This window comes from Scyliorhinus torazame, chromosome 6 (assembly GCF_047496885.1).
Source record: "Scyliorhinus torazame isolate Kashiwa2021f chromosome 6, sScyTor2.1, whole genome shotgun sequence".
In the NCBI taxonomy this organism is placed as follows: domain Eukaryota; kingdom Metazoa; phylum Chordata; class Chondrichthyes; order Carcharhiniformes; family Scyliorhinidae; genus Scyliorhinus; species Scyliorhinus torazame.
This window is the reverse complement of record NC_092712.1, coordinates 44,793,226-44,820,474: the sequence shown is the minus strand read 5'-3', so window position 1 is coordinate 44,820,474 and position 27,249 is coordinate 44,793,226. Positions and strand designations below refer to the sequence as shown.

Here is a 27,249-nt window from a genome sequence, read left to right as displayed (position 1 = left end):
CCCACTTCTTAATCATGGCTATATTAGCCGCCCAGTAGTAATTACAAAAGTTCGGCAGCGCCAACATACCCTCCCTCCGACTGCGCTCCAGCAACACTTTCTTCACTCGCGGGGTTTTACCCACCCACGCAAAGCCCAAAATAACCTTATTCACCCGCTTGCAAAAGGCCTTTGGGGTGAAGATGGGGAGGCACTGAAAGACAAACAGAAATCTGGGGAGGACCGTCATTTTCACCGTCTGTACCCTCCCTGCCAGTAATAGCGGTAGCATGTCCCATCTCTTAAAGTCCCTTTCCATTTGTTCTACCAGCCGGGATAGGTTTAACTTGTGCAGTACCTCCCATTTCCAGGCCACTTGGATTCCCAGATATCGAAGGCTCTTCCCTACCATTCTAAGCGGCAGCTCTCCCAGTCTCTTCTCCTATCCTCTTGCCTGGATCACGAACATCTCACTTTTCCCCATGTTCAATTTAGACCCCAAAAAATTACCACATTCCCGAGGATCCGCATAACTTCCCCCATCCCCTCCAATGGGTCTGAAATATACAAGAGCTGCGTAAAGCGAGACACGGTGCTCTCCTGCGCCCCCCCCACACCCCCAACCCCACTCCCCCGAATCAGCCCTTTCCAGTTTCTAGAGGCTCTTAATGCCATGGCCAGTGGCTCTATGGCCTGAGCAAACAGTAGCGGGGAGAGGAATCACCCTTGTATCTTCCCTCGGTGTAGTTTAAAATACACCGACCTCAACCGGTTCGTACGCACACTCGCTACTGGTGGCTGATGGAGCAAACGCACCGTCAATGAAGCCCTCACCAAACCCCAACCTTCCCAGCACCTTCTTCAGGTAATCCCACTCCGATCAAAAGCCTTCTCCGCATCCATCGCGACCACCACTTCCATGTCCTCTCCTTCTGTGGGCACCACAATAACATTTAAAAGCCTTTGAACATTGGCCATGAGTTGCCTGCCCTTTACAAATCCCGTCTGGTCTTCCCCTATCACCCCCGGGACACAGTCCTCTATCCTTGTGGCCAGTATCTTAGCGAGCAGTTTGGCGTCCACATTCAGCAGAGAAATTGGCCTGTATGACCCGCATTGCTCCGGATCCTTCTCCCGTTTCAGGACCAATGAAATCGAGGCCTGTGACATTGTTGGTGGGAGGACTCCCTTCTCTCTTGCTTCATTAAATGTCCTCACCAGCAGTGGGCTCAATATGTCCAAAAACATCTTGTAGAATTTCACCGGGTAGCCGTCCGGCCCTGGGGCCTTGACCGACTGCCCTCCAGCCCCTCCATTATTTCTTCAATTTCAATTGGGGCTCCCAGCCCTTCCACCAGATCCTCATCCACCCTCGGGAACCTCAACTGACCCACAACCTTCCTCATCCCCTCCACCCCAGCTGGGGGTTCCGACTCATAATTTGCTGTAAAAGTCCTTAAACACCTCATTCTCCCCCACTGGGTCCAGGACCATGATCCCACCTCTACCCTTTACTCCCCCTATCTCCCTGGCTCCCTGGCCGCCTCCCTTTTTCTGAGCTGATGCGCTAACATTTTCTTGCCTTTTCCCCGTACTCATAAATCACCCCCCTTGCCTTCCTCAACTGTTCCACCGCATTCCCTGTGGTCACCAGCCCAAACTCCACCTGTAACCTCTGCCTTTCCCTCGGTAGCCCCGCGTCCAACCAGCTGCCAGTAAGACAAAGTTAACTTTAGCCATCAAAACAACCACTTATTGCACATAACACTACTTATTCAAAACAGCACATAAGCGATTGTCAACAAATTGCCATTGCAATCCTCCCCCCGAGGATTCAGTGTCTTTAGTTCACATCCAGTCTTTTTTCCCTGATGAAAGTCGATACATCGCCTGGTGTTTCGAAGTAAAATTCCCGGTCCTCATATGTGACCCACAGACGGGCTGGGTACAACATCCCGAACTTCACCCCCTTCTTAAAGAGGGACGATTTTGCCCGATTAAACCCGGCTCGCCTCTTGGCCAAATCCGCACCCAGGTCTTGATAAATGCGCAGCTCACAATTCTCCCACCTGCTGCTCCGTTCTTTCTTGGCCCACTGCAGAATGTGTTCCTTGTCCAGGAATCGGTGCACACGAACCACCATTGCCCTCGGCGACTCATTCGCTCGGGGCTTCTTCGCGAGGGCCCTGTGCGCTCTATCCACTTCCAGGGGCCGAGGGAATGCCTCAGCCCCCATCAACTTCTCCAGCATGTTCGTCACAAACGCCCTCGCATCCGATCCCTCACTGCCTTCAGGGAGGCCGAAGATTCTCAAGTTCTGCCTCCTGGACCTGTTCTCCAAGTCCTTCAGCTTCTCCTGCATTCTTTTTTGGCGGTCATTCATCATCTTCACCTTGGTCTCCAGCACAGTTAGGTATTCCTTGTGCTTGCACATCTTTTTCGCCAGCTCCTGGATCGCACGTCCGTGGATTTTTTGATTCTGCACAACCTGATCAATCCTTGATCGGGTCCAGCGTGATCTTCTTGAGCTTGGCGAAGCAATCTTCAAAAAACTTTGCCAGCTGCTCCGCCGACCACTGTGCCGTCTCCCCGCGGCCCTGCTTCTCCGCCATGCTTTCCCGCGTTGCCAGCTCTGCTCGCGTCTTTCTTGTAGAACTTTGTCTTCTCACACGGCCACTTCTGGTCCCATTCTCCATACACTGGAGGGGGATTTCTCCTCACCGTCTCACTCCCCACCGATTCATCCAATAAAATCTGGGGGAAAAACAGGAGAAAAAGGTCCAAAAGTCTGTCACAGGCGGGAGCTATCAAATGTGCGACCTACTCCTCCATGGCCGCCACCGGAAGTCAGCTACAATGAAATTCTTGATCAGTAACTGGGGCCGGGGTGTGGCGAGAGAGGTTATCAGTGGTAGGTGGGAATGTTGAGGTTAAGTCAGATCAGCCATGATCTTATTGAATGAAGGAGGAGGCTCAAGGGGTCGGGTGACCTCTTCCTGCTCTTCATTCTATGTTTGCCTTTTTGTACGAAAGGCATGCTGCCTTATAAAGTGGGTTGCCAAAATGGCGTGTCGAACAATGCTTCCATTACCGGGGCCACATTAGGGCATTCTGCAGTATCCAACTGAGTCAGGATTTGTGGGGGTCTGCCTCATATTAGGGGAGGCGGTGGCATAGTGGAATTGTCACTGGACGAGTAATCCAGAGACCCAAGGTCTTGGGATGGGCAACAAATGCTGGCCCAGCCAGCGGCAGCCATATCTCAAGATTGAATAAAACATATTGCACCACCTTATCATCAAAAACATTCTTACCTTCAGATATACTTTGACCAGCTGAGCAAATGGGGGAAGAGGAAAGGAGATCACGACTACGCAGCCCTTTGTTGACCGGGATGGGGTGAACAACACATCTGGTTGCGATACTCAAAAACACAAAGCTAGCTCCCCGTCCACCAGCATTCACACACTTCTGTTCCTGACTTTCACATCGCTCATCCTCTCCATCTCATGGACCAAGGTCTCCAGTGCCGTGTCGAAAAACCTTGAAGCCCGCTCTTGATCCAGCCACCATGCATATCCCCTTTACGAGGACTTGATCTGGCCTCCCATAATTTTGCATCCCATGCTCAAGATGTAGCTACTCAACAGCATGCTGCACACTGCAATCTTATTAACTTAGCAGGCAGCATGATGTGTATATGTTGTCTGCTTTGGAAGGACTGATTGTGGGGTCACCCCACATTGTTAACCCCGTTTTTGGTTCAAAACTGCCCCCATCCCATTCCCAATTAAGGGACAATTTAGCGTGGCCGATCCACCTACCCTGCACATCTTTGTGTTGTGGGGGGGAAACCCATGAAGACATGGGGAGAATGTGCAAACTCCACACAGACAGTGACCCGGGGCCGGGATCGAACCCGGGTCCTCAGCGCCGTAGGCAGCCCCACTCCTTTAATATTGCTTCCGTTTACACTTCTTATTATTCATCAAGGCGTTCGTGGATAATAGAAGTCCCACTGACCTTTTCTAAGAGATGTTTTAGACCACTGGTCTGAATGGAACAGTGTGAAATCTACTTTGCTTCTCGTGACTACGTGCATTCTAAATTGTAACAACTTGTGCTTGAAAAAAAATCTCCACATCTCCCCCTGTTCTTTTACCAATGACCTTAAACCAGTACTCTGTTACGCAGCTGAAATGGCTACTTACATTTTGTCTTTGCCTGGTTACTGCCAGCTGAATGAACCCATCGCTTTGTGAGACTTCACATTTTGCTTTCATGCCAACCAAGAAACTTGGAGCACAGACTTTTTACTTTGCTGCACTGGTTTTCATGGGAGTGTGTGAAATTTCACAGTTCGACTGGATGTGGTGTGCTGAGGGAGAGTAGTACTGGAACCAGTCAGAACCAGTTGAGCGCAACTAAATGGATTAAACTTCCCCTCAGGAATGTTTTTCCAGTATCATAAACTATGTTTAATTCAAAGTTAAAAATGCAATAATCTTTAAAAAGTGGATCAAATATATTATATAAATGTTTTATTTTGAAGATGTATTCACCGAAGGAAATACAGTCATGGAGTGATGCAGTGCAGGAGGCCATTTGGCCCATCATTGCCTGTGCTGGCCCTTTGAAAGAGCTAAGCAATTAGTCCACCTTTCCCCGTAGCCTTTCATTGCCTCTTTAAAATTGGTATTGAATCTGATTCCAGCACCCTTTGCGAGAGTATCTTCTGGATCGTAACAACTTACTGTCTGGAATTCCCGAGCTGTTGCCTGCCGGCCGAATTCTTCATTCCCGCTGGCAGCACGGGGATGTTTCCTGGCGGGGTGGAATGGCTCCAATGGGAATTCTCATTGACAGCGGAGGGAATAGAGAAACCCACCACCAGAGAGTAACGCGCCCCCTGCCACTGCCGACAAACTGGGGGGCCAGAGAAGCCCGCCTGCTATATTTATATTTAAAATGTCTCTCCAACTCTCCTTCTGTTCTTCCGCCTTAAATCTACAGCCTTAAACCTTAAATCCGTGTGTCCTCTGGTTGCTGACCCTCCTTCTGGTGAAGAGTACTCCCCCGCCCCCCCTTTCTCCCCTGCTTACTGAGACAGACACCATTTCTTTTGAGACGCTGGTGGAAAGTTTCTTTTGGGATACTGGACTAGTGGGGAACGGGGCGGTCATTGGTTATCATTGAGGAGTCAAAATTAAGAACCAACGATGCTTGTGCAGGATTTGAAACAAGCAAATGTTTTTATAGAAAGGGAAAACATCTAGGCCAATCAGCCTAAAGTATAAGTAAAATATCGGGAGCAATCTAATGGATAGCTTAGAAGGATGAAGAAGTATCACTACTGTACTAATTCAATAGATTTAGAAAAATGAAGATTCTGTTTGAAAAACGTTCAAGAATTCTTTGTCACACATGAAGCAAACACTGGAACTCCTTGGTTACATGAGATCGCAGAGTGTTTTTAAGAGAGTTCCACATGAAAGACTTTTAATTACAATCCAGTGTAGAACAACATAGGAGGGTAAGATTTATCAATTCACTCTCATAGGTGGATATTCACCTGCTGGGATGTCCTATCTTGAGTTTGGTTTTAAGACCACAGAATGTTTGTACATCGCCCCTCGAACCCCACCAGCGCTTCATTGGCAGCAGCTCTCAGCCAGTGGGACCTCTGCCTTGGGGAGCCTTTGATCCCGGGCAGGCCTGCCATTGTCCAGTTAGGGACCAGAGTGAAAACGAATTCAGCACCCCTTCCCTAAAAGGTGTGACGCAGGGCTCCTGCCGTGTCTCCAGCCAGTGGGCAAGACCTCCATCGCCTCTATTAAATCCAGTGCATTGAGTGAAGCAATTCTATCTGTTACTACTGCTCTGTATCCAACGGTTAGTTTAGCCACTCAAAAGGTTGTGTGCAGTGCTGCTGAAGGAGTCTATTTCATATCAGTTATACTGCAGCTTCTACCTTAAAGACTTTATTTCAAACCAACCACTTTCTCTGTCACACGGGACACTCGGAGAGGAAAAATAAAGGAGTCATGCCTCTTCATTCAGGCATGCAGGATCTTTTTTAAATTAGCATATCTCTTTGTCCTCCGTCACACGTCTGCTCTGTGTCTCTGGTCACATTGCTACATGTGATTAGATGGTTCGAGCTTTATCATGTGTTCTGCATTCCCATTTATAGATAGCCAAAGCTACTCTTGACCAGCTAAGATGATGTCGGCAACACATGTGATGATGTATCTGTTTTAACAGTTGTTTTTATCCAATGTTGTTGCAACATGTGGTTACCATGGCACCTGTCAAGTGATTAGTATATGCTGATATCCAAGTTCACTTTATCTTTAGCAGTCTCATTCTAGAATTAGGGTGGAGATAACGCATTATTTAGAGTGACATCTTAACACAGCAACAAGTTAATTTATATACAATAATCTTTATTGTCACAAGTAGGCTTACATTAACACGCCAATGAAGTTACTGTGAATAGCCCCTAGTCGCCACATTCTGGCACCTGTTTGGGTTCACAGAGGGAGAATTCAGAATGTCCAATTCACCTAACAAGCGCGTCTTTCGGGACTTGTGGGAGGAAACCGGAGCACCCGGAGGAAACCCACGTAGAGACAGGGAGAACGTGCAGACTCCGCACAGACAGTGACCCAAGCCAGGAATCGAACCTGGGATCTTGGTGCTGTGAAGCAACGGTGCTAACCACTGTGCTACCGTGCTGCAGTGGCGATAACATAGAGAATCATCGCCAGGCCCTTCACAGAAACGTTATCGAATGAAATTTGAAACCGAGTCACATACTTGGACAGGCGGATGATCAAAAAGGTCGGTTTTATGGGGCAACTCAGTGGAGGAGAGGGCTGTAGCCAGGCAGCGAGACTTAGGGAGGGAATTTCTGAGCTTGGAGCCGAGGCAGCTGACTCCAATCGAGAGGTGAAGAAAATAAGGGAAGTGAAAGAGGCCAGAATTAAAGGAGCATAGAGCTGGTGGGCAGGGCCAGAGGAGATTATGGAGATTGGGAAGGGAAAGGCCGTGGAGAGATTTGAAAAGCATGGATGGGAATTATAAAATTTGAGTATTGCTGAAAATAGAGACAGGTCAGAGCGTTTTGTCTTGCACTTACTGGGACACTTCAAGAAATTCGATTGTAAGGGGGAAAACAACAATTTATACTGTTTGAGAAGCGAGTGCTGATTGGCTGGCAAGTGGACTCTGATTGGTAGAGGCGTTGCCGTGGCGAATGCACCAGTTGATGTTGGCTGGCTATAAAATTCAGGTGTTTCCAGGCGAGGGGCCAGTGTAGGTGAATCAGCGCAAGGATGATGATTGGTTAAATGGAACATTGTGTGAGTCAGGAAATTAGGACAGGAAGATCTCATTACCTATTCTATAGCTTGGCTATGTACTGAAATAGTTCAATGAGCCATGAAGACAGCCTTGCAATCTGCTTGAATTCCTCCCCCATCCTATCCACCCCACCACCATCACAACCGTACCCAGAGACCTGAGCACTAATGGCATTTTATTTTCTTAGCAATGCCAGTTTTAACCAGTGCACAGGGAGGACCGATGCTGTGTAATGCAGTGAACTGAATTCTCTGTGGTTCGGGGGCAAGGCCTCTGAGTCAAAGGGCTGTGGGTCAAGTAGGCTTGAGCACAAAATCCAGGCTGACGCTCCCAGTTCAGCGTTGAGGGGATGCTGCACCGTCAGAGGTGACATCTCTTGGATGAGATATTAAACTAAGGGCTCCTTCTCCCTCTGTGTGGTGGATGTAGAAGATCCAGTGGCAATATTTCGAAGAAGAACCGGGGGAGTCTCTGCCCGGTGTCCTTCAATCAAAATCACAAAAACACACCAACGGGATTTACCAATGCCACCAAAATCAATGGGCTGGCTGGCTCGCCGCATCCTCCCCTTTGTGGGAACCTGCCCCACCAGGACTGAAAAGTCCTATCCAGAATACCTTGTCATCATCACATTGCTGTTTGCGAATCCATACTGTGTACAAAATGGCTACTATCTTTCCTACAATAAAACAATATTTCATAAATACTTCAGTGGCTGTAAAGTGCTTTGGGTTGTCCCGTGGTGGTTAACGGTGCTATATAAATGCAAGTCCTTTCTTTCTGAAGATTGATGGATCACATGAACAAAGGACTCATGTAACCAGAGTAGCTAAAGTACATCAGCTTAGTCACAGAGAAGGGCGGCCCGTGGGGCGGTGGATAGCACTGGGACTGCGGCGCTGAGGACCCGGGTTCGAATCCCAGCCCCGGGTCACTGTCCGTGTGGAGTTTGCACATTCTCCCCATGTCTGCGTGGGTTTCACCCTCACAACCCAAAGATGTGCAAGTTAGGTGGATTGGCCACGCTAAATTGCCCCTTAATTGGAAAAAAAAAATAATTGGGTATACTAAATATATAAAAAAAGAAGAAAAAATAAAGCTTAGTCACTGAGAGAATAGAACTGCCATATCTATTATAAAAGCAGAAAGTGCTGGAATAATTTGGCAGATCTGGTAGCATCTGCGGAGAGGGAAACAGAGTTAACGGAAGAGTCAAATAGGACTCGAAACATTAACTCTGTTCCTCTCGCTACAGATGCTGCCAGACCTGCTGCATTTTCTATCGCTTTCTGTTTTTATTTCAGATCTCCAGCATCTGCAGTATTTTGCTTTTCTGTCACACCTACTGTCGGTGCTCCAGTGTAACGAAACGCGCCATCCCAAACGCAATGCAAAATATGACCAGATTTGCCGTAGACTGAGCAGAGAAAACTAATTCCAAACATTTAAGGTGCCATAAATGGGATTAATGTCAGTGTTCACTGTACACTAAAAATAGTGAGCGTGGTTCATGCCGTTGATGGCAGCTTACAAGCTCCAAGTGTTCTAATTCACGTGCAGGTTGATCCGCTCTGCCATGTGTAGCATATTGCAAGATCAGTGCATTTTGCTCTATTGCCATCCCTGCTGCCCTCTCGGTTGGGCAGGTATAAATAAAGTCAGTTCACTGCTGGCTGCCTGCAGCTGAACACGAGTTAGTCTCACTGCAACCCACGACAGGAAGGTGGCAGGGTGGCTGGAATGGAATTCTCTTTCACATTTCATTTGAGAATTTAGGGGCAGCAGAACATTGTGCCACATTTTTGCAACTCTTAAATATTTGATTTTGAGTACACTTGAGCAATTTGAAAGCTTGCTCTGCGTGTGCGCATCATATTCAGGTACTCATTGAATGGGCACAGTGTGACATTGTCATTGGGGGTCGGATAGCTCAGTGCGCTGGACGGCTGGTTCATGACGCGTAACGACTCCAACAGCGCAGGTTCAATTCCCGTGCCAACTGAGGTTATCCATGAAGGCCCCGCCTTCTTAACCTTGCCCCTCGCCTGAGGTGTGGTGACCCTCAGGTTAAATCACCGCCAGTCAGCTCTCTCAAAGGGGAGAGAAGTCCCTGGGCCTGCAGTGACATTTACAGTATGCCATTGACAAGATGGCACTGGAGGCATATTTGGGGTCAATGGAGCAACTCTACCACAGCAAAGAGGGCTGGTGTAACAAAGAAACAAGTGACACATTTGGCTGAAATCCTGGAGATAGGATTAATGTATCTCTTCACCATAGTGGGGCCAGATTTTGAGATGGTATCCATGAGATGCCAGTACTACATGCTGGTCTGAAGTTTTAAAAAAATGTTTTTATTCTCCATTTTCACATTTTCCTTCAAAATCTACACCCCACCCACAAACAGTAAACGGTAACAAATACAAAATCAATCCCCTTAACAATACCAATGATCCCATCCGCCCACCACCCCAAACAACGGCCCACCTGTCAATATATGCATCCAATAAACCAAACCCCCCCACAGTGGAAACAAAAAACAAACGAGAAAAAGGAGTCCGGGACCGCCCATGGTCACCATTGACCTATAGAGTCCACTCCCCCCCCACCCCCCTACACTCAACGCCATCCAACCTCTGAAAGAGTAACGTACATGATACCCAAGAGTTGTACACCCCCCCCCCCCCCCCCAAGTCTCCAGCTCCTCCTGTCCACTGCCTCTTGTAAAACTCCTCCCCCCAACCTCGGTTCCTTCCCCCCCAAATTTCCACCCCGGCTAGACCACTCGGACCCTGATCTGCCAGGCTCCGATGGCCGCAGCCCCTCCCCCACCTCACTCTCGTTCACTGGCCGGCTTAAACCGGCCAGCGTGGAGGCCCCCGCCCGAGTCCCTTTCCCACTTGCCCGGCCCTAGGAAAGCCCAGAAATCCCCTTTTAGCACACAAACCCCGCATATCCACCTACACCCCAAAGAACCCTCATTTCGAGTGAAAGTCCCATCACTTCCCTTGTCCAAATATATACAACATTGGCTCCTTTAATCTCTACACCTGCGCGCAGTGATACAAAGAAAAGAAGAAAATACAGTCAGTCATGAAGTTACATTGGCACATGGCCATTTCTCAATTTCTCAGTTCTGCCACAGTCCTTCTGCCTTCGCAAACTCCTCCGCTGCTTCCGCCGTTCGAAAATAAAAGCCCCAGAGCTTGTAAGTCACCCTCAGCTTCGCTGGATATACAATGCCGCACTGCACCTTGCTAATGTACAGTGCCCTCTTCACCCGGTTGAAGGCAACCCGCCTCCTCGCCAGCTCCACCGTAAAGTCCTGGTATACACGTATACCAGCTCCAGCCCACTGCACCACCCGCTTCTGCTTGGCCCAGCTCAGGACCTTCTCCTTCACACTGTACCTACGGAAGCACAGAGTCACTGCCCTTGGCGGCTCACTCGCCTTTGGTACAGGCCTCCACGACCGATGAGCCCGATCCAGTTCATATCAGGAGGGATCCTCCCCCTTCCCCAATAGTTTTGCTGGCATCGCGGCAAAATACTCAGTCGGCCTCCGTCCTTCAACTCCTTGAGGCAGCCCCACAATCCTCAAATTCTGTCGCCTGGATCTGTTTTCCAGGTCTTCCATTTTTCCTCGCAGATCCTTGTTAATGTCCATCACCGTCCGCATCTCCTTACCCATCGAGGCAAGTTGATCACCGTGCTGCAATAACGTCTCCTCCACTTCCTTCAGCGCCTCCCCTTGCTCTCGCACCTCCGCCACTGCGCTCGCCACCGCCGTCATCACCGGGGAAATCGCCTCCTCCACCAGCACACTCAAAACCTCCCTCATCTCCTTCCTCATTGTCTCCATGTATCTTGTAAACTGCCTTTCGAATTCTGCAGCCATCACCTTAGTTATTTCTTCAGCCGTAAGCAATGCGGCCTCCCCTGGTGCTCCAGCCTCCATTTTCCTTGGTGACCCCGCGCTGACCTTTCCACTCCCCGCCAGACCTTCAGCTGTTTCTTTACGGACGATTTTTTGCTTACCCGCGACATTTTTCTTCACTGTGCCTTCATTGTTTCTTCCTGCTTTTGCCGCCTCCGTGGACCCTGGGACCGGGCGTAAAGCCCCGAAAATGCCGTTCCCGAATGGGAGCCCTCCATTGTGCGGCCGGCTCCCGCCCGCCGTCACCGGAAGTCCCTGCTGGTCTGAAGTTAATGAGACCTGCGCTCATATTATGCCATGATTAAGAATGCCAAGTTGCCAAGTGAGGCTCTTGTAGATTGCATTCTCGAATTAAAGAGCTTGACACTTAGATTCCACCTTTGCCATGGCAACCATCAATCATTTAAATGCCCTCATTTCCAGTCAAAGTGCTATGCTTGTGGGAATGTGGAGTAGAGGAGAGTAGTCGCCATAAAGCTCCAGGGCACTGCGTTGAGGTCATGGTAGGTGTAAGGCTAGTTCAGGAGTCTAGGAATCCTTGAATGCGCATATGATAGATATGGAAACAGGAGTTGACGCTATCGAGCAGGAAGTTAGAGGGCGAGGGCTGTACTCAGTCAGAGAGCAAGAAAAACAGCGGGATTGGAGGATCTGTAGAGCTGTTGATTTGCAGCGTGGGTGCCCGCCAGTGTCGGGGATGGAAAATGCCAGCCAAAGTCTCCCCGCTGGGAAGGAATTATCTCAAGAATATACGGCTAAACTGGGCTCAGCTATTTCCAGTAGGGATTAGTAAGTGTACATCTGTCGTTGAGGCAGTGAGAAGAGAGGCAGCTGGTTTAGCTCAGTTGTCTGGTACAGCTAGTGTGTGATGCAGAGCAAGGCCAGCAGCGCAGTTCAATCCCCGCGCCCCCTGAGGTTATTCATGGAGGCCCCACCTTCTCAACTTTGCCCCTCACCTGGGGTGTGGTGATCCTCAGGTTAAATCACCACCAGTCAGCTCTCCCTCCTCAAAGGGGAAAGCAGCCCACGGGCATCTTGGACTACTTTACTTACTAAGAGAGCACAAAAGGTCTATGAGTGAGGAGGACCAAATCGGCATCACAAGGCCAAAGTCAAGATAAAGGACAATGTACAGCCCACATTTTTCAAGTCTAGGAAAGTGTTAATTAAAGAGCTGAATAGAAAGTGCAGGGCAATTAACAAGATGAAGAGCAGTGAATGGGCCACACCCCAGGTGATAAAAGCAGATGTGTCCACTCAGACTTGTGGGGATAATAATCAATTGGTAAATAAGGGTGAACGAGATTGATACTCACTGCCTGCAGATTTGTTTTCTAACTTAGCCAGGGGAAGGTGTTCAGTAAGATAGAATTGCCAAATGCATATTTGCAATTAGAAATAACTGACAAGATAAAGGAACTGCTTACCATTCATTAAAGGTATTTAATTCCAAACATGTAACACAGTAACAGAACCTTGACATCCAGCAGAGTTTACCGCTCGGACACTGATGCACGATCAATTGCACAAAGACTAAAGTTGGGTACAACTGTGGCTTTATTACAGTCAGATGTGTGGCCTCCTGCTGCAGCTGGTGAAATGGCAGGGCACTGGAGGTCATGCATATTTATACAGTTCTCCGTGGGCGGAGCCAGCCGGCAGGAGCTACCGGCAAACCTGTAGTACAGGTCCTACCTTACATCCCCTAATACAGTGGTTCACCACATTCATCCCTGTTAAAAATTAGTCCGGCGGGGGTGACGTGAAACTATATACAATTAGTGCAATTATGTACAGTGGTAGGGAAAGAAAAGTCCATGTTGACGGTCCGGAGTCCGTCAAAGGTTCAGCCGGTCCGGTGCTTTGGTGCTTCGTTGGGAGCGGCGTAACGGTGGCGGCGAAGTCGGTGCTGGCGGTGGTGGAGGTGGCACCGATGGCGGTGGTGGCGGTGCTGATGCTGGCCAGTCATCGGGGAACTCCGGGAGCGTGCAGAAGTACTCTTCGTCCTCTTGTGCGGAAAAGGGGAGGGGGGGTGGTCTGGTGGGGTCAATATTGGCGGCGCGTTGTGAGGTGGGGGGGGGGGGTGTTGGGGTAGAACCTGACGGTGCCAGGTCCCTGAGTGAGACAGTATCTTGGCGGCCGTCGGGGAACTCAACGTAGGCATATTGAGGGTTGGCGTGGAGCAGGTGAACCCTGTCCACCAAGGGGTCCGCCTTGTGGAGTCGGACGTGCCTACGGAGAAGGACCGGTCCTGGAGCAGCGAGCCAAGTCGGGAGCGACTCCCCAGATGTGGACTTCCTGGGGAAGGTAAAAACACGTTCATGGGGTGTGTTATTAGTGGCAGTGCACAATAGTGACCGGATGGAGTGTAGAGGGTCAGGGAGGACCTCCTGCCAGCGATAGGCTGGGTGGTTCCTGGACCGTAGGGCCAGCTGGACGGCCCTCCAAACCATCCCAATCTCCCATTCTACCTGCCCATTTCCCTGGGGGTTGTAGCTGGTCGTCCTGCTGGAGGCTATACCCCTGCTGAGCAGGAACTGACGCAGCTCATCGCTCATGAATGAGGATCCCCTGTCACTGTGGATGTAGGCGGGGAAACCGAACAGAACGAAGATGATGCTGAGGGCCTTGATGACGGTGGCAGACGTCATATCACGGCATGGGATGGCGAAGGAGAATCTGGAGTACTCATCGACAACACTGAGAATGTACGTGTTATGGTCGGTGGAGGGGAGGGGCCCTTTGAAATCCACGCGTTCAAAGGGGCGGGAAGCCTTCACCAGGCGCGCACGGTCTGGCCGGTAGAAGTGCGGCTTAGACTCCGCACAGACCTGGCAGTCCCTGGTGATTGTCCGTACCTCCTAGACGGAGTAGGGCAGATTGCGAGCTTTGGCCAGATGGTACAATCGAGTGACCCCCCCGGGTGACAAAGGCTGTCGATTAGGGCCCGGAGTTGGTCCACTTATGCGCTGGCACATGTAGCTCGGGAGAGGGCGTCTGGGGGCTCGTTGAGCTTACCGGGGCGATACAAGATCTCGTAATTACAGGTGGAGAGCTCGATTCACCACCGCAAGATTTTATCATTTTTGATCTTGCCCCGCTGTGTGTTATTGAATATGAAGGCTACCGACCGTTGGTCCGCAAGGAGAGTGAATCTCTTGCCGGCCAGGTAATGCCTCCAATGCCGTACAGTTTCAACGATAGCTTGGGCCTCCTTTTCGACGGATGAGTGTCGAATTTCAGAGGCATGAAGGGTGCGGGAAAAGAATGCCACGGGTCTGCCTGCCTGGTTAAGAGTGGCGGCAAGGGCGACGTCTGAAGCATCGCTTTCTACTTGGAAAGGCAGTGACTCGTCCACTGTGCGCATCCCGGCCTTGGCGATGTCTGCTCTGATGCGGGCGAAAGCGTGTTGTGCCTCGGCCACGAGGGGGAATTGAGTGGACTGAATGAGTGGGTGGGCCTTGTCCGCATAGTTTGGGACCCACTGAGCGTAGTAGGAAAAGAACCCCAGGCAGTGTTTGAGGGTCTTGGGGCAGTGGTGGAGGGGAAGTTCCATGAGGGGGCGCATGCGGTCGGGGTCGGGCCCGAGAAGTCCGTTTTGGACTATATAGCCGAGAATGGCTAACCGGGTCGTGCTGAACACACACTTCTCTTTGTTATAGGTCAGGTTGAGAAGAGTGGCAGTGCGGAGGAATTTACCGAGATTGGCATCGTGGTCCTGCTGGTCATGGCCGCAGATGGTGACATTATCTAAGTACTGAAAGGTGGCCCGCAAACCGTACTGATCGATCATTCAGTCTATCTCCCTTTGGAAGACCGAGACACCATTTGTGACACCGAAAGGGACCCTAAGGAAGTGGTAGAGGCGACCTTCCGCCTCGAAGGCCGTGTATGGCCGGTCCGATTTCTGGATGGGGAGCTGGTGGTAGACAGATTTCAGGTCAATTGTTGAGAAGACCCGGTACTGCGCACTCTGATTGACCATATCAGATATGCGTGGGAGGGGGTACGCGTCGAGCTGCGTGTACCGATTGATGGTCTGGCTGTAGTCCACGACCATCCTGTATTTCTCCCCAGTTTTAACCACTACCACTTGGGCTCTCCAGGGGCCGTTGCTGTCCTCGATAATACCCTCCTTAAGCAGCCGCTGGACTTCGGACCTGATGAACGTCTTGTCCTGGGTGTTCTACCGTCTGCAACAGGCTTGCAATCCGCAGTTAGATTGGCAAAAAGGGAGGGGGGGATCGACCTTGAGGGTCGCGAGGCCGCAAATGGTAAGGGGGGGTAAGGGCCCGCTAAATTTGAGGGTGAGGCTCTGGAGGTTACACTGGAAGTCCAGGCCCAACAGGAGTGCAGCGCAGAGATTAGGAAGGACATAGAGGCAGAAGTTACTAAATTCTACGCCCTGGACCGTGAGGGTGACTGTACAAAAGCCTCGGATCGGGACGGAGTGGGATCCGGATGCTAGGGAGATCCTTTGATTGGCAGGGTGGACCGCGAGGGAGCAGCGCCTTACCGTATCTAGGTGAACGAAGCTTTCGGTGCTCCTGGAGTCCAGCAGGCACGAGGTCACGTGGCCGTCGATTTTAACCGTCGGCGACGCGTTGACAGGTTGTGCGGGCGAGATTGGTCCAGCGTCATCGAAGCGAGCTGCGGGTAGCCGTTGGATGCTTCGGGTGGCGAGCGTGTGCGGTTCCGATGTTGGGATGTCTGGAGACCCTGTGGGGGACAAGATGGCGGCGCCCATGGTGCGCACATTGAGGGGTCGGGACAAGATGGCGGCGCCCATGGGGCGCACGTGGCCGAAGGGGACAGGATGGCAGCGCCCATTGGTCGCATATGGACCCGGGAGGAGAAGATCGCGGCTCCCACTGTGCGTCTAGCGTGGGGGAGTGGGCGATAGCGGGCGTGATCGCAGTGACTGCGCGGGCCTGGCACACCGCCGCGAAGTGGCCCTTTTTACTGCAGGCTTTACAAACTGCAGTGCGGGCCGGGCAGTGTTAGCAGGAGTTCTTCTGCTGACCGCAGAAGTAGCAGCGGGGACCCCCGGGGTGCGCGGATCGGCATGCAGCGCAGGCGCTTTGGGAAGGCAGGGCCCCGGCTAAGGAGGTCGTCGGCGGGGTCCAGGAGGGGTAGGAAGGAGTAGAAGGCTGGGCAGCGCGGTGGGATGGGTACGATTGTACGTTACGGGATGCGACCGTCATGGAGAGCGCCAAGGTTTTCGTCTCCGCCAGTTCGAGCGTGGCCCCTTCCAGTAATCATTCTCGGATAAGGTCGGACGCAATCCCCGTCACGAAGGCATCGCGCATGAGGAGATTCGAGTGTTCGGCGGCCGTAACGGTCTGACAGTCACAGTCCCGGACGAGTGGAATTAGGGTCCGCCAGAAGTCTTCGATGGACTCACCAGGTAGTTGCGAACGGGTGGCGTGTACATGCCTGGTGAAGAGCGTGTTCGCCTTCTGCACATAGTGTTCCTTAAGGAGTCCCATTGCTTTTGCCTAATTCGTGGCGTCTTGGATCAACGGGAACACGCTGGAGCTCAGTCTAGAGTACAGGACGTTTATCTTCTGAGCCTCCGTTGGCTCGGGGTCCGCAGCCTTGATGTAGGCCTCAAAACATGCTAGCCAGTGAGTAGTCTTTTCTGGCGTCGGGTGAGTGCGGATCCAGCTGCCGCCGATCGGTAATAAATTGATGCACGATCAATTGCACAAAGACTAAAGTTGGGTACAACTGTGGCTTTATTACAGTCAGTTGCGTGGCCTCCTGCTGCAGCTGGCGAAATGGCAGGGCACTGGAGGTCATGCATATTTATACAGTTCTCCATGGGCGGAGCCAGCTGGCAGGAGCTACCGGCGAACCTGTAGTGCAGACCTTACATCTCCGATTAAGTGGTTCACCACAGACACTTCCCCATTTACTCCGCTCCTCCCCCCCCTCCACAAACAGCTCCTCAAATAAGGTCTTGAATGGCCTCCACCGTACCTCAAAGCCCTCCTCCGACCCCTTCAGGGAAAATTTGATTTTCTCCAACGTGAGAAACCCATACAAGTCTCCCAAACATACTGCAGCCCCGGTGGCAGAGCCGATCTCCAATTCAAAAGTATCCGTCACTGGACATTCAGAGAGACATCGACCCCCTTCCTTTCCAGCAGCTCCGGCACCAAAGGGTTCGGCTTCATCTCAAACCCTACAATCCTCAATCGTTTCCGACAGACCGCCTCCCAAAGGTTCTCCAGCTCCTCACACCCCCAGAACATATGGACACGGTGCGCCAGCCCCTTCCCACATCTCTCGCTCCCGTCCACTACCTCTGGGAAAAACCCACTCATCTGAGCCCGAGTCATGTGGACCCTATGCACCACCTTAAATTGTATAAGACTCATCCTTGTGCAGGAGGAGATTAAGTTCACTCGGTGCATTACTTCTCACCAAAGCCCCCATCCTATCTTCCTCCGCAACTCCTCCTCCCACTTACGCTTGATCCTTTTTGCGAAGGTCGTGCCCTGCTCTCCCAACCACTCATACATGTCGCCAAACCTACCAAACCCACTTCATCCGGGAGCAACATTTTCTCCAAAGGCGGATATTCCAGTCCCTGAGGGAACGAGGGCAGTTCCTTGCGTGCCACGTCCTGCACCTGCCAGTATCTGAACTCACTCCTCCTTGGTAGCTTGAGCTCCTCCTGCGTCTCCTCTAGCCCAACAAACGTGCCCTCCATAAACATGTCCCTGACGCACACTGGCCTTTCCTCCCTCCATCTCCTGTACATCCTATCCGTCCCCTCCGGCAGAAACCTATGATTCCCACACAGTGGAGTTATCACTGACATGTTGTCCAGTTTAAAGTGTCTCCTCAACTGGTCCCAAATTCTTATGCACGACTCCACCATCGGACTCCTCGTGTACTTCCTCAGGGTGAATGGCAGCGAGGCCATCACCAGAGCCCTCAGGCTCGTCCCCTCGCAAGACTCCTCCTCTAACCTGACCCAATCCGCCCCCTCCCCCCACCATCATCTCACCTTTTCCACATTCGCTGACCAATAATAATGCAACAAATTCGGGAGCACCAACCCCCCTTCCCAACTATGCCTTTGCAACAGAGTCCTACTAACCCTCAGTACCCTCTCTGCCCACACAAATTATGAGATTAACGCATCTACCCTCCGATAAAAGGCCTTGTGGAGGTAAATCAGAAGGGACTGAAACAGTAGCTGGAATCTTAGCAGTACATTCATCTTTATCACCTGTACCCTCCCCGCCAATGTCAGGTGCAGAGTGTCCCACTATTGAATGTCCCCCTTAACCTCCTCCACCAACCCCATCAAGTTCCACCTATGCATCGTGACCCACACATACATTACCTGGATTCCCAGATACAGGAACCTCTCCCTTGCCACCTCAAATTGCAGAGCCCCCAGGTTCGCGTGCCCCCCCCACCCCCCCCCCCCCCCCACCACCACCACCACACCCTGAAGCGTTCACCAGGAAAACCTTGCTTAGCCCAAGGGTCCGTCACGATCATCGGAATACAATGACATGCGGTGCTCCCTGCCCCCCCTCAATCCCCCGCCACTCAGCTCAGGCCCAAAGTGCCATCGTCAAGGGCTCAATCGCCAGCGCGAACAGCAATGGAGACAGCAGACACCCTCTGTTCCCCTGTGCAGCCCAAAATATCCTGAGTTTGTCTCATTCGTTCGCATACTTGCCGTGGGGGACGCTTACAGCAGCCAAGCCCACGCCACATACCTTGATTTGATTTATTATTGTCACATGTAATAGTATACAGTGAAAAGTATTGTTTCTTGCATACTATGCAGACAACGCATACCGTACATAGGGACGGAAGGAGAGACTACAGAATGTAATGTTGGAGTCATAGCTAGTGTGTCGAGAAAAGATCAACTTAATACGAGGTAGGTCCATTCAAAAGTCTGATGGCAGCAGGGAAGAAGCTGTTCTTGAGTCGGTTGGTACGTGACCTCAAACTTTTGTATCTTTTTCCTGACGGAAGAAGGTGGAAGAGAGTATATCTGGGGTGTGAGGGGTCTTTCCCAGGCAGTGGGAATTGTAGACAGAGTCGATGGATGGGAGGCTGGTTTGCATGATGGATTGGGCTACATTCACAACCTTTTGTAGTTTCCTGCGGTCTTGGGCAGACCAGGAATCATACCAGGCTGTGATACAACCAGAAAGAATGCTTTCGATGGTGCATCTGTAAAAGCTGGTGAGAGTAGTAGCTGACATGCCAAATTTCCTTAGTCTTCTGAGAAAGTAGAGTCGTTGGTGGGCTTTCTTAACTATAGTGTCGGCATGGGGGGACCTGGACAGGTTGTTGGTGATCTGTACACCAAAAAACTTGAAGCTCTCGACCCTTTCTACTTCGTTCCCATTGATGTAGACAGGGGCAGGTTCTCCTCTACGCTTCCTGAAGTCGATGACAATCTCCTTCGTTTTGTTGACATTGAGGGAGAGATTATTGTCGTCACACCAGTTCATCAGATTCTCTATCTCATTCCTGTACTCTGTCTCGTCATTGTTTGAGGTCCGACCCACTACGGTGGTGTCATCAGAAAATTTGAAAATCGAGTTGGAGGGGAATTTGGCCACACAGTCATAGGTGTCTAAGGAGTATAGTAGGGGACTGAGGACACAGCCTTGTGGGGCACCGGTGTTGAGGATGATCGTGTTGTTGTCTATCCTTACTGATTGTGGTCTGTGGGTTAGAAAGTTCAGGATCCAGTCGGCGCAGTGGGAGGAGCCGAGGCTCAGGCCACAGAGTTTGGAGATGAGTTTGGGCCTCGGCCCAAACCAAAGTCCTCCCAGGATTTTGAGCACCCGGAGGAAACCCAAGCAGACATGGGGATCCGCACAGACAGCCACCTGAGGCCGGAATCGAACCTGGGTCCCTGGCGCTGTGAGGCAGCGGTGCTAACCACTGTGCCGCTCCTTTAACCAGACTGGAAATCTATCTGATGTGGATTTCTCAGTGGCTTCCTATGGGTTCTGTTCAGCTTTTGCTTGTCTCAAGACACCAGGATAACCTCAGAAAGGAACATCAGGGAGTGGACGTGCTGCTACTCGCAGAATAATATAGAAATCTTTGGGACTGAATATCATACCTCGAGAAACTAATGAAGAGTATTTTTGTAATCGGTAAGTTGTTGGCATTGAATGCACAAGAACACAGTGCTAAAGAAATTCTTCAGTTGGGCAACTGCTTTTTCTAAAGAGACATGGAGCGGTCTGATTTTGAAAGTCCAGTTGAGAGGTGCTAAGGGAAATGTATTACTGCTATAACAGCACTGCTGAATAATGTGCTTGCCAAGATTATTGTTCCAATGCAATTTAGCAGCATTTTAATCTCCCATTTGGCAGCAGTGTTGAATCGCTGCTTTATTTCAGAGAGGACGGGGGACAGGAAAGAGCTAAAGGCTAAGGGAAGTCATCCAGTTCAGAACTACAATTGGTTATTGATTCAATTTGAAATCACCCCTTGCCCCCTACCCTCCTGAATGACGGAATCTAGACTTGGACTTGACAGTGCGGCACAAATGTTGACATAAAAGTTTTCATCCATTTCCAACATTTTCCAATCTTCGAGTAGTCTCCCGGTCAGACTCCCACCTTTCACCTGCCATGAATTTAAGGTCATCCAAAACTCTGTTGCTTGTCTCATAATTGCACCAAACATTATTCACCATCACGCCCGTGCTCACTGTTCTACGTTATCCCCCGGTCTGGCAACACCTCGAATTTTACTATTAACATTCTTGTTTTCTGATTCTTCAATGTCCTCATCCCACATCACCCCCCCCTCCCCCCGCCTCCCCCACCCCCAATCGTCTCTGTAATCTCCTCCAGTCCTACAACCCTTCAAGATCTCTGTAATCTTGTAATTCTGGCCTCTTGCACATCGCCAATTTTAATTGCATCACCTTTGGTAACAATGCCTTCAGCTGCATAGGCCCTAAGCTGTGCAATTCTCTCCCTAAACCTCTCCACCCTTCTACTACTATTTTTTTTAAAGACACTTGAAATCTACCTCGTTTATCAAGGTTCTGTTCTATGTCTCCTTTGTGACTTGGTGTCAAATCTTTTTGATACGTTCCAAGGTACAATGTTTTTACTATATTAAAGGCCCTTAGGGTAAAAAGCAGACATGTCCCCTCCAAAAATAAGATGGGTACTGCCAAACCTATTTGTCTAGAAAAATACAGGGGAAAATAAAAAAAGGAAAGAAAGCTTGATAGTGACAAAATACTCAACAGTGCAGATAGCCTGGAGGAGTACAGAAAATACAGCGATCAAGTAAAAAAAAATAAGGGGGCGGCATGTGGCGCACTGGGACTACGGCGCTGAGGACCCGGGTTTGAATCCCGGCCCTGGGTCACTGTCCGTGTGGAGTTTGCACATTCTCTCTGTGTCTGTGTGGGTTTCACCTCCACAATCCAAAGATGTGCAGGTTCGGTGGATTGGCCACGCTAAATTGCCCCTTAATTGGAACAAAAAAAATTGGGTACTCTAAATTTAAAAAAAAAATAAGGAAGTCAAAGAGATACATGAAAACATATTCGCAAAAAAGATTAAGGAAAGCCCAAAGGTGTTTTACCAGATTATAAGGAGCAAAAGGATAGTTCAGGAAAAAATTAGACTTATTAGAGATGAAGAAGGGAACCTGTATGAAACTGCAGAGGATATGGGAAGAGTTTTACACAAATGTTTTGTCTCCGTATTCACTAAGGAAACAGATGATATGGATATATAATCCAAAAGGAACACTGTGGAATATTGGATGAAATAATCTTAATGCGAGAGGAAGCGTTAGAGGAGTTGGAATCTTTGAAAGTGGATAAGTCGCCGGGCCGGATGGATTGTTTCCCAGGATGTAAAAGGAGGTCAGGAAGGAAATAGTAGATGCCCTGAGGATTATTTTCCAATCTTCACTAGACTCAGGGGAGGTCTCGTTCATGATCACAGTCTGTTGCACTCAGTTGCGTTGAGCATGATTACACTTTATATTGATGGTCCCCACAAAGCTGAATAATCTGCAGACATTGGCTGTTGTGGCCTGCACATGTGTGAGACATGACATGAATACTACAGTGTAAGGAAAGATATTCAGCCACCTCTTGTTGGAGGAAGAGGGATCAGATGTGCACAGCGGTAAACTACAGTGCCTGTAGATGGAAAGAACAAAAGAAAAGAAAGACCTACATTATGAGCGTGATCTACCACAATGGGAACAGAGTCCTATGGTGCTCGTGCTTAGCCGGGTGATTCCTGGTGCTCCGAGCACCAAGAAACACCATGCAATCGAACGTCCATTCGGATAGATTGGGAGCCACAGCGAGGGATGCACGGCCAAGGCCGCACTGAGTCGCCGGAGCTCAGTGCAAGGAGAGATAATAATAATAATAATTGCTTATTGTCACAAGTAGGCTTCAATGAAGTTACTGTGAAACGCCCCTAGTCGCCACATTCCGGCGCCTGTTCGGGGAGGCCGGTACGGGAATTGAACGTGCGCTGCTGCCTTGTTCTGCATTACAAGCCAGCTATTTAGCCCAATGTGCTAAACCAGCCCCTTGGGGCGCCTCTGATCTCTCGCCCCCCCAACACGACCCCCGATCCCCCAGCAAGCCCCAACTCACCAATAAGGAGGACCTTGCACCCCCCCACCCCCAACACCTCCCCGCACCCATGAATGGCGCCCTCTGACCCGATCTCCATCACACAGTGCCCCGCATTTTTCACGCGGCGGGGATCAAGCTGAAGGGTGCCCTGCGTGTGTGCGGAGGGAAGGGGCTAGGACCTCCTTGTACATGAGTTGGGACTTGGAGGGGGTGGGGAGTCAGGGGTCGTGTCGGGGGAGCTCCACAGTATAGGGAATGGGGCTAAGTGCGATCTTGAGGCCGTGCGTTCCCCGCTGAGACCCCGAGCTACCCAGAAGCGCGTTAGATAGCGGGATTTGTTTCTTGGCGCTCCAAGCACTGGGAAAAAACCTGGCTAATTGCATTACGGGACTCTGTCCCCATTCGGGTAGATCGTGCCCAGAAAACATTCCGTTAGATCATGCCCCCACAGTGACTGAAGCAAGTTCTGTTATTCAGTTAAGTCTTGATGATCTACATCTTAATTTTGCCTACCTGCCTTGGTTCCATAACCATTAATACCCTTGCCTAACCAAAATATATCAGTTTTGAGGTTTTACTCAGATGTTGACTAACATCAAGTCTTTTGGGAGATAGCGCTAGATCTCCAGTGTCCTTTCTGTGAAGAAGTGTTTCTGACTTCACCTCTCAATGGCCTTACTCTGACTATGCTTTTAATTAGTTTTCTTTTTAATTATGGGTTGGGGACATCATTGCCAAATACTAATTGCCCTTGAGAAGGTGATGATAAGCCACCTTTTTGAACCATTGCAGCCCATGTGGTGTAGGTGCACCACGGTGCTCTTAGGGAGGCAGTGCCAGGATTTTGACCCAGCAACGATGTAGTCCCAAGTCAAGTCTTGAGTGCGGCTTGAATTAAATGTGAAACTTAAGAGTTTAATGAGTGAGGGAGTCTTAAGTTTCAGTTCCTTTCTAAAAATCTAGTCTTGAGTGCATTTCGTATTTAACTGAAATTTATTGTTTAGGTAAAGTATGTTTCTTCCGACCTTATAAACAAGCTCTGTTGGAAGGCAGCTGTAATTAGTTAGCAAGCTAATTAGACTAATCAGGTTTCTGTAACGTCAGCAGAGCTCACTCTTCTCAGTTTCAGATAGTTTTTTAAAAAAATATTTGTATTCTCCTTTTTCACATTTTCTCCCAAATGTACACCCACCAACAATAAACAATAATCGGTAACAAATATGTCAATCCCCATATCAATAACAACGATCCCATCCTCCCCCCCCCCCCCCAAACCCCAAACATTAGCCCGCATGTTCACATAAACAAATGACAAAAAGGAATAAGGGATCATCCATAGTCACCATTAACACACACAGGCCCCCTCCCCCAACCCTCCCACCCACACGCCCCAACTAATGTTCGATGTTATCCAGTTCTTGAAAGTGCATAATGAATAATGCCCATGAATTGTAGAACCCCTCCATCCTTCCCCTCAATTCAAACTTAAAATAATTTTTATTAAAGGTTTTCATAAAATATCAATAACAAAATGAGAAAGAAAAAAGAACCCAAGTTAAGTACAAAACACAATCTAAAAAAGCAACCCCCCAAACCCCTCCCCCCTGTACATTAATAATAAATTAACATTAACACCCCGACTTAAGACAACAGGTGTATACACCCCCTCAGACCCTCCAGTGTAAATAACATAAACAAAAATAAAGTAAACCCCCACCCCCCGAGCTGCTGCTGACATTGACCAATGTCTATCGTTCTGCCAGAAAGTCTAAGAACGGTTGCCACCGCCTAAAGAACCCTAGTACCGACCCTCTCAAGGCGAATTTCACCCTCTCCACTTTAATGAACCCTGCCATATCGCTGATCCAGGATTCCACGCTTGGGGGCCTCGCATCTTTCCACTGAAGGAGAATCCTTCGCCGGGCTATCAGGGACGCAAAGGCCAGAATTCCGGCCTCTTTCGCCTCCTGCACTCCCGGCTCCTCTGCCACCCCAAATATTGCGAGCCCCCAGCCCGGTCTGACCCTGGATCCTACCACCCTCGACACCGTCCTCGCTACGCCCTTCCAAAATTCCTCCAGCGCTGGGCATGCCCAGAACATATGGGTGTGATTCGCTGGGCTCCCTGAGCACCTAACACACCTGTCCTCACCCCCAAAGAACCAGCTCATCCTTGTCCCAGTCATGTGTGCCCTGTGCAGCACCTTAACCCTCAATTCAAACTTAACCTTCTCAAGAGTCAAGAATTCCAACAGGTCCCCCCACGACGCCAGGGCACAGGGTGGAGAGGTTGCTCTCCAACCTATCAGGATCCGCCTTCGGGCGATCAATGAGGTGAAGGCTACAACATCTGCCTCCGCACCCGTTTCCAACCCTGGCTGGTCCGACACCCCGAATATGGCCTCCCAGGGGCCCGGGTCCAGTTTCACGTGCACCACTTTAGAAATTATCCTAAAAACCTCCTTCCAGTAATCCTCTAGCTTTGGACAGGACCAAAACATATGAACGTGATTAGCGCCCCCCCCCCCCCCCCCCCCCCCCCCAACACTCACACACATCTTCTATTCCTTCAAAGAATCGGCTCATCCTCGCCCTTGTGAGGTGTGCTCTGTATACCACCTTCAGCTGGATTAGCCCCAACCTCGCGCACGAGGTGGAGGCATTCGCTCTCCGGAGCACCTCACACCAGAAAGTTTCAGATAGTTTTTATAGAGATGTATGAATGCTGCTTGGAAACAGAGTGCAGCTTGAGTTGAGTGAAACTAGGAGTTTGGTGAGCAAGGGAGGTCTGGGTAGAGGGAAAGAAATACTTATTTTTCTTTCTAGCTTTTTCGCCCTCCAGTTTTTTATTTTTCTATTTGGTGTAGCAGGATAAGCTGATTGGTAAGTTATTCGACTTTTAATAAATAGTTTGTAAAGTTAAGGAAGAGCAGGGCAGTTCAGCCGAGTGGATTGTGCTACCTGTGGTACGTGGGAAGACATGGCTGCACTATGTATCCTAGACAAACACCACTGCGGGAAGTGTCACCGGCTGCAACAGCTTAGGCGCCAGGTTTCAGAACTTGAACAGCGGCTGGAGACACTGTGGTGCATCCGGGAGGCAGAGAGCTATGTAGATGGCAGATTTGAGGTGGTCGGACTGCAGGTTAGGAGCATGCAGGCAGAGCAGGGATGGATGATCACCAGGCAGTCTCAAAATAACCAGTGCCATGTGCCAATGAGCATAGGAACAGGAGGTTTGACAATTGAATCCATGGCTGGAGATTGCGTGTAAGAGGAAGGGTATCAGATTTCTCAGGCCTTGGACTGGTTCAGGGGCAGGCGGGACCTGGACAGGATGGACTGGTTGCACCTTAGCATGACCAGGACTCATCGGGAGATTTGCTAGTGCTGTTGGGGAGAGTTTAAACTCAATTGGCAGAGGGATGGGAACGTAAGTGGGAGCTCAAATTGGAGGGAAGCGAAACTGGTAGCTGGAAGTAGAAAAACAGCAAGCAAAATTAGAAAGCAGGTGAAACAAAGGCAAACGTCAAATAGGATCAGATTGTAGAATAATGTTAAAAACTCATGTTAAGGGCAAAGGGACGAGATCAATACATTAGTGAGAGAACAAAGGATCAAGATGGGGAATCAGTTTGGGGGAACTAATAAACAGCAAGGGGCAGCAAACATCAGTGGGCATTGTTTACAGACCACTAAACTGTATTGGTAAAGTTGGGCATGGTATAAATCAGGAAATTAGAGCTGCATGTAACATGTGTGTTACATTATAAATGTATGAGGGGCAAGTTGGCTGTGCTAAATTGGGAAAATACATTAAAAGACAGGCAATGGATCGTATTTAAACAAGTATTTCATGGTCTATAAAAAATCTAAATTCCTCTAAGACACACAAAACCAACAGGAAAGGTGAATCAACTGTGGCTAACAAAATAAGTTAAAGATTGCATTAAGTCAGAGGAAGTGGTTTATAAGATTGCCAAACAGTGTCAAGTTTGAGGATAGGGAGCAATCCAAAATCCAGCAATGGATGAGCAAGAAACTGATAAAGAAAGGGAACAGAGAATATGAATACAAGCTAGCAAGGAACATAACGGCGGACTGTAAAAGCTTCTTTGGGGAGGTGACAAGAAAAAGACTGGCAAGGAGAAATGTGGATCCATTACAGGAGAATGTATAATGGAGAGTAACGAAATGGTGGAGAAACAAAACAATTAATTTGGCCACGATCTAACCAAATTGGAACAGAGTCCCGTGACGAGCACATTTAGCCGTGTGTTTCCCGGTGACTACCATATCAATCGGGACTCTCTTTCAATTCATGCCCTCAGCGGGAACG

The 27,249-nt window shown here is 49.8% G+C and overlaps 1 protein-coding gene and 1 long non-coding RNA gene across 5 annotated transcripts in view; one reads left to right on the top strand and one right to left on the bottom strand.

Annotated features, from left to right (window-relative positions):
* LOC140424774 (uncharacterized) overlaps positions 1 to 4,362 on the bottom strand; it is a 41,396-nt gene extending 37,034 nt beyond the window's left edge. The window contains exon 1 of the long non-coding RNA XR_011947685.1: positions 4,191 to 4,362. This is a non-coding gene — a long non-coding RNA (uncharacterized lncRNA). The remainder of the gene's footprint in view (positions 1 to 4,190) is intronic.
* LOC140424773 (5'-AMP-activated protein kinase subunit gamma-2-like) overlaps positions 1 to 27,249 on the top strand; it is a 584,455-nt gene that overhangs the window by 330,745 nt on the left and 226,461 nt on the right. The gene's annotated exons all lie outside the window — the stretch shown is intronic.